Source organism: Rhincodon typus, chromosome 37, assembly GCF_021869965.1.
Source record: "Rhincodon typus isolate 14 chromosome 37, sRhiTyp1.1, whole genome shotgun sequence".
Taxonomy (NCBI): domain Eukaryota; kingdom Metazoa; phylum Chordata; class Chondrichthyes; order Orectolobiformes; family Rhincodontidae; genus Rhincodon; species Rhincodon typus.
Window position 1 is genome coordinate 7,142,464 of NC_063368.1, and position 7,327 is coordinate 7,149,790.

Below are 7,327 nucleotides of genomic sequence, written 5' to 3' on the forward strand. Positions count from 1 at the left end.
TTTTCCAGCAACTTCTGTTTAAATCCTTTGCTCCTCTTTCCTCCCTCTCCCATCCAGCCTTCTCTCCACCTCCCTGTGGTCTGTTTTCACCCTTTCTCCTCCTTCTCCACACTCACGTCCTCAATTCCCTGGATAGTTTCTTTCCAACTGTGGAATTGGGACATGATAAAATAAAAAAGAGAATCAACATCTTTAAAATGGGTACCAAATTACACCTGCAGACCCTGTTTTAATTGGCCCCATACCAGCACCGCCTCATTTAAAGGCTCTAAGTGTCTTGACTCCCCAGTGTTTTCTCAAGAGAAAATGACACAGAGAATTGGAGGGACTCCAAGTCTCCTGGAACTCACTGTCAGGAGGAAACCAAAGTAAAAAAGGAGGTCACCACTAGAGTCTCTCACTAGCAGAAGGTGAACAATACCTCACTTACTACTCACTGCTATCTGGGTGACATGGCTGAGACATTCCCCACTGTGATCGTACAAGCCCAACACCCAAAAGGAGACAAGAATCTTATAGCATCGAGGTAGAAAGGCTGGTTTCTGTCAGAAGTATCAAAATTCACACACACTCCCGTGACTGAGGAAAAAATTTCTTGTCAATGTGATCAGGAAGTGAATGTTTGTGACAGGATCGCACTCAGATTGGTGGAGGGTGATACTTCCATCCATTTGGAAATATGGGATTATCCGACAGTTTGTGTCATTACTTCAGCTGCCACTGAGCAGTGAATCCCGGGAACTTGAGTCCGAATGAGGATTTCTATAACCTCGAGGGTACTTCGTCTCTCCAACAGCTGCATCCTAAACCAATCAACGAAAGCCACAAGAAGTTTAATGGCATGCAATCTAATTTACATTATTAATCCGTAAACATTTTGAAGATAAACACAGCTTTATTTGCACCAATTCTCAACAGAAATGGAAAATATCAGTAATATGGAAAGTGAAGCTGAATATAATATTGTGAACTTGGTTGGTTCACACTGACTATCTGCTAACCCTGAATATAATATGTTGCACTTTCCCCTGTTTTATATAAAGCTCGGTCCTTCCTTATTTAATGCCTGGATGATTCCTAGTGGTCTAGGGTTTGTGCCATGAACCTATAGTTGTCTATCAGCAGAGTGGGGCTTGGGGTTGTGCTTTACCTTGTGTCAGCTGTTTAATAGCTGGCTCAGGTTTCTTACTTGACAGAGGATTTAAAGAGGCATGCCATTATGATGATACGCAGGTTTATCAGGTACAAACATTGGAACCACTTCTTTAGCAAAGCAAGGATCAGAAGTGGTAGTGCCCAAACTTGGTTTAACATTCCTGAAGTGGGGAGAAAAACAGGTTGGGGAGTTTGAAAATAATGTGTGGCATCATTTCCTGTGACATTGCATCATTCCTGCCCCGACTGATTGTATCCCCAATGAGGCCGTGAACAAAAATAGGTTGGTTGTCTTATGTTCAGCTGCTCCTCCTCCATCTCATCACTAGTGCTGTCATCGCAATGGCGTTGACCTCTCTTTGGCAGGCCAGGAGATCATCAGGTTTGAATTCCCTGGGTCATAAACAGGGATCTGCAGTGAAAAATGTTACATTCCAGACGAAATGATCAACAGCAAGGCAAATCCTCTCCTAGTTCAATGGACCTTATTGTTTCAGTCCTGAGCATTTTCCCTTCGAGTGAAGGCCTCTGAAATTGACTCAATTCCATAGTTTCTGGCCTGCCTTAGCACTCCCAGTGGTGCTGCCCTCTGACTGAGTCAACTTTATCAGTAGCCACACCCACTCCATCTACTTTATCCCATTTCACTCAGGGTCACCAAAGGCAAACTGATCACCTTTGTCCATCTCTCTGTCACACAACCACAGAGTTGTTATGGTGTGACAGGAGGCCATCTTGCATGCACTGGCCCATCAAACAAGCATTATTCCCTAGTGCCACTCTCATACCTTTTCACCCCCTTAGCCTTGCTCACTATTTCTATCCATATAGTCATCCAATGTTCTCCTGAATGCCTCAACTGAATCTGTCTCCACGACACTCCCAGGCAGTTCACTTCTTACCCTAAGTACTCGCTCGGTGAAAATGTTTTCTCTTCCATCACCAATCACCGTCTACTACCTCTTATTCTTGTACATTTTATGAGTGGAAAGAGCTTCTCTCTATCTATTCTATTCATCCTGCTCATGCTTTACCCTTTCCCCTTCCAATCCTGGCAGGATCTGTAGAGAGAAATCAGAGTTAACATTTTGGACCCAGTGATCCTTCTTCAGAACTGATGGTAGCTAGGTAAATGATGATTTTTATGTAGAAGATAGAATGGGGTGAGGCAGGAGGAGTAAATGAGAGGTGGGGATGGAGCCCAAAGAGAGATAAAAACAGTTGGATAGACAAAGGAGTGAATAAAGACCAGCCTATGAGAATGAATAGTTGCTAATGGAGGCAATTAGTGACTGCCAATTGGTGTGATAGCAGCGCATGTGATGCCAAGACCTGGTGTGTGGGGATGGTGGAAAGCATGGGCTCAGGCCCGAACATTGGTGAACTCAATATGAAGTCCGGAAGGCTGCAGCATTCCCAAGTGGAAAATGAGGTGCTGTTCTTCCAGCTTGCGCTGAGCTTCGCTGGAGTTTCGCAGCAAGCCTGAAACAGAGGTGTTAGCCAGGGAACAAAGTGGTGTGTTGAAGTGGCCGGCCACTGGAAGCACAGGGTCTATTTTGCAGACAGAACGTAGGTGTTCTGTGAAGCGGTCACCCAGTCTATGCTCTGTTTTCCCAGTGTAGAGGAGACCACATTGTGAGCAGTGAATACTGTAGACTAAATTGTGTGAAATGCAGGTAAAGAGCTGCTTCACCTGAAAGGTATGTTTGGGACCTTGGGTGGTGAGGAAGGAGAATGTAGGAACAAAAACAGAAGTTGCTGGAAAAGCACAGCAGATCTGACACCATCTGTGAAGAAAAAATCAGAGTTAACGTTTCGGGTCCGGTGACACTTCCTCAGAACTGATGGTAGCTGGAAAAATGTCGGTTCATATGCAGAAAATAGGGAGGGGGAGTTAATGATAGGATAGAACCCGGAGACAGGGAAAAGAGCAGTTGGATAGACAAAGGAGTTGATAACAATCCGGCCCTGAAGGTGAATAGTTGTTAATAGTGACTGTTAGCAACTAACCATAGGTAGTGTGTAATGGCAGACAATGATAGTAAAGCCTGGTGTGTGGGGTAGGGGGCTAGGACATGGGACAGTTTAGGCCCTAAAATTATTGAACTCGATACTGAGTCCAGAGTGCTGCAGGGTCCCCAAGCAGAAAATGAGGTGTTGTTCTTCCAGCTTGTGTTGCACTTCGCTGGAACACTGCAGCAAGCCAGATACAGAGATGTTGGCCAGGGTTAATATAGCACCTTCTGTGGTTGCAGGGTAAGGTGCCGTGTGGCTGTGGGTGCAGTGCGGGTGTTGGGAGCGAAGAAGAAGTGAATCAGTGTGTCTGGAGGGAAGGCCCCTGTGGAAGGCTGACAAAGGACAGGAGGGAACGTATGTCTAATGGTTGCATTCCACTGGAAGTGGGAGATATGTCGACTAATGATCCTCATTTCCATCAAGTGTGAAAATAAACACAGTTTTATTAAATACCAGTTCTCAACATAAATGGAAAAATATTATAATGCGGAATATGAATCTGCATATAATATTGAGAACTGGTTGGTTCACACTGACTATCAACTAACCCTGAACATAATGAAAAACGAAAGAATTGTGGATGCTGTAAATCAGGAACAAAAACAGAAGTTGCTGGAAAAGCTCAGCAGGTCTGGCAGCATCTGTGAAGGAAAACACTAACATTCTGGTCCGGTGACCCTTCCTCTGAACATAATGAGTTGCACTTTCCCCTGTTTTATATAAGACTCTCTCATTCCTCCCTACAATTAGATGATTCCTCAATGGTCTAGGGCGCAAGCTTCAAATCTATAGTTTTACGGTTTTTTTTTAGTTTTAGAGCCATCCAGCCTGGAAACAGACCCTTCGGTGCAACCGGGAGATAATAAGAACTGCTGATGCTGGAGTCAGAGATAACACTGGAGCTGGAGGAACACAGCAGGCCAGGCAGCATCAGAGGAGCAGGGAAGCTGACATTTCGGGTCGGGACCCTTTTTCAAAAATGGGGGATGGGGAAGGGAGATCTGAAATAAATAGATAGAGGAGGGGTGGGGCTGGGGAAGGTAGGTGGGATGGTGATAGGTGAGTGCAGGTAGGCAGTGGTGGGGATTGGTCAGTGAGGTGGGAGCAGTGGATAGGTGGGAGAGAAGATGGACAGGTTGTGTCGGGTCAAGGGAGATGGGTAGGAGCGAAGACAGACAGACCAAGGAGGCAGGGTGAGAGGGAGGGCTGGTCATGGGATGAGGCCGGGGCTGGGGAGATTTTGAAAATAGTAAAGTCCATATTGAGACCATTGGGCTGTAGGCTCCCGAGGCGGAATATGAGGTGCTGCTCCTCCAGTTTCTGGGCAGCGTCGTTGTGACACTGGAGGGGGCCCAGGATGAACATGTTGTCTAGGGAGTGGGAGGGGGAGTTGAAGTGGTTTGCGACTGGAAGGTGTTGTCGTTTGTCGTGAACTGAGCGCAGGTGCTCTACAAAGCGATCTCCGAGCATCCGCTTGGTCCAACTAGTCCATGTCGATCATAATCCCAAAATAAACTAGTCCCACCTGCCTGAGCTTGGCTCGCATCCCTCCAAAACTTTCTGATTCATGTACTTATCCAAATGTCTTTTAAACGTTGTACCTGTACCTGCATCCACCACTTCCTGTGGAAGTTCATTCCACACATGAACCACTCTCTGTGTAAAAAAGTTGCTGCTTTTTAAATCTTTCTCCTCTCACCTTAAGAAATGCCCCCGAGTCTTGAAATCCCTTGCCTAGTGACAGAGTGGCTCAATTTCACCTTCTAGGTAGAGTGTGAATAGGGGTTAGTGGCTGTGTTTAGCAAGAGTCAGATGTTTAAAGGTTGGTTCAGTCTTGTTACTTGACTGAAGGTTTAATGGGCCTTCTGTTAAGATTATACTGAAGGTCAATTAGGCACGAACATCAGAACCACTTCTCTACACACAAAGCAAGGATGAAATTTGGTAGTGAACAGACTTGGTTTAATGTTCCTGAGGTGGGAAGAGGAACAGGAAGGGGGAGTCTTAAAAATACAAGGTGGCATTGTTTACTGTGACATTGCAATATTGTTCCAGATTGACTGTACTCACCAAGGAGGCCCTCAGCAAGAGTAGGTCTGGCTCACTTGTGCTAGGCTGGTCCCCCCCCACCTCAATGCTAGTGGCAGCCATTGCAATGAGTTGACCCAACTTTGGCAGGACAGGAGACCATCAGGTCTAAATTCCCGAGGTCATTAACAGGGATCCACAGAGAAAAATGTTACATTCCAGCCAAAATGAACAACTGCAAGGCACAGCCCATCCGAGTTCAATGGATCTGATCGTTTCAGTCCTTCGAGGGCAGGCCTCCGAATTGACCCAGATTCACAGCTTCTGTTCGGCCTCTGAGGAATTAGAGTTAACGATTTGGGTCCAGTGAACCTTCTTCATTACTGATGGTAGCTAGGAAAAGGATGATTTTCACCTTCAAGATAGAGTTTAGAGGGGATGGGGGTGTGGAGCTATTGATGCAGCCGAAAGACAGAAAACACAGTTGGACAGACAAAGGAGAGGATAAAGACCAGCTGAGGAGAATCATTGACTGCTAATGGGGACTATTTATAGCTGACAATGAGACATTTGAAGTAGCAGCCCTTGTGAGGTGAAAACCTGGTCTTTGCAGGCGTGGGGAAAGCATGGGGAAAGGGGCTCAAGTCCTAAAATTATTGAACTCAACAAAAAGAGTCTTCCCAAGTGGAAAGTAAGGCGCTGTTCTTCCACCTTGCGCTGAGCTTCACTGAAGCACTGCAGCAAGCCTGAGACAGAGATGTTGGCCAGGGAGCATGATAGTGTGTTGAAGTGGCAGGCAAGCAGAAGCTCAGTGCCTTTTTGCGAACTAAAAATATTCCCTTGAAAGACTCAATTGAACCTGTCTCCACTATACTCCCAGGCTGATCATTTCAAATCCTCACTGCTCGCTCAGTGAAATGTTTTCTCTTCCATCACCTATCCCCATCTATGACAAATAGTTCTTGTACATTTTACAAGTGGGAAGATCTTCTCCCTATCTGCTCTATTCAATCTGGTCATGGTTTAACCATTCTCCTGGCAGCATCTGTGGAGAGAAAACAGAGTTACCGATTCGCGAAGTGGTCACCCAGTCTGTGCTTCATTTTCCGGAGTAGAGGAGACAACATTGTGAGCAGCGAATACAGTAGACTGCTTCACCTGGAAGGTGTTTGGGAACTTAGATGGTGAGGAGGGAGGAAGTAAACAGGCAGGTGTAGCACCTTCTGTGGTCACAGGGGAAGATGCCGTGGAGCTGTGAGTGGGTGGAGAGTGTTGGGAGTGATGGAGTGGACCAAGGTATCTGAGAGGGAGTGGTCCTTGCGGAAGACAGACAAGGGAGGAGGTGGAATATGTGTCCTGTGGTGGCATCCCTCTGGAAATGGTGGCAAAAATGTCAGCTAATGATCCTCGTTTGCATTTTCAATCATTTTGAAGATAAATACAACTTTATTTAATACCAGTTCTCATAATAAATGGATAGTATTGGTAATATGGAGTATGAATCCGAATGTAATATTGAGAACTGGTTGGTTCACGCTGACTGTCTACTAACCTTGATTATAATGTGATGATCTTTCCTGTGTTTTATAATAGACTCTCGGCTCTATATCTTACTGCCTGGGTGATTCCTAGTGGTCTCGGGTGCAGGCTTCAAGCCTATAGCTGTCTAGCAACAGAGTGGTTCAATTCCACCTTCCAGGTGCAGTGTGAATATAGATCATGCCTATGTTTAGCTTGTGCCTGATGTTTATAGGCTAGCTCCTATTACAGTGCAAGCAGGGAGGAAATTTGCTGCCTCTCAGACTTGGGTGGCTTTTCCTGAGGTGGGGATAGGAACAGGAGGATGTGTTTGAATTTAAAAGGAGGCATGATCTCCCATGATATTGTTCCATTCCTGCCCAGCTTGTCACTACCACCAAGTAGGCCCTCAGTTTCTCTTGTGTTACATTGCTCCTCCCCCACTTCATCACTAGTGCTGCCATCGCGATGGAGTACACCTCTCTTTGGCAGTCCAGGAGATCATCAGGGCTGAATTCCTGAGTTCGTAAACAGAAGCCCGCAGTGAAAAATGTTACATTATAGGAAAACGATTAACAGCAAGGCATATCCCCTCCTAGTTCAGTGGATT

General features: G+C 45.8%; 1 non-coding gene across 1 annotated transcript; it reads left to right on the forward strand.

Annotated features, from left to right (window-relative positions):
• The first annotated feature begins 6,814 nt into the window (after nucleotides 1–6,814).
• trnastop-uca lies at nucleotides 6,815–6,901 on the forward strand. Its single transcript has one exon. It is a non-coding gene; the product is annotated as a tRNA-Sec (tRNA).
• The last annotated feature ends 426 nt before the right edge of the window (nucleotides 6,902–7,327 follow it).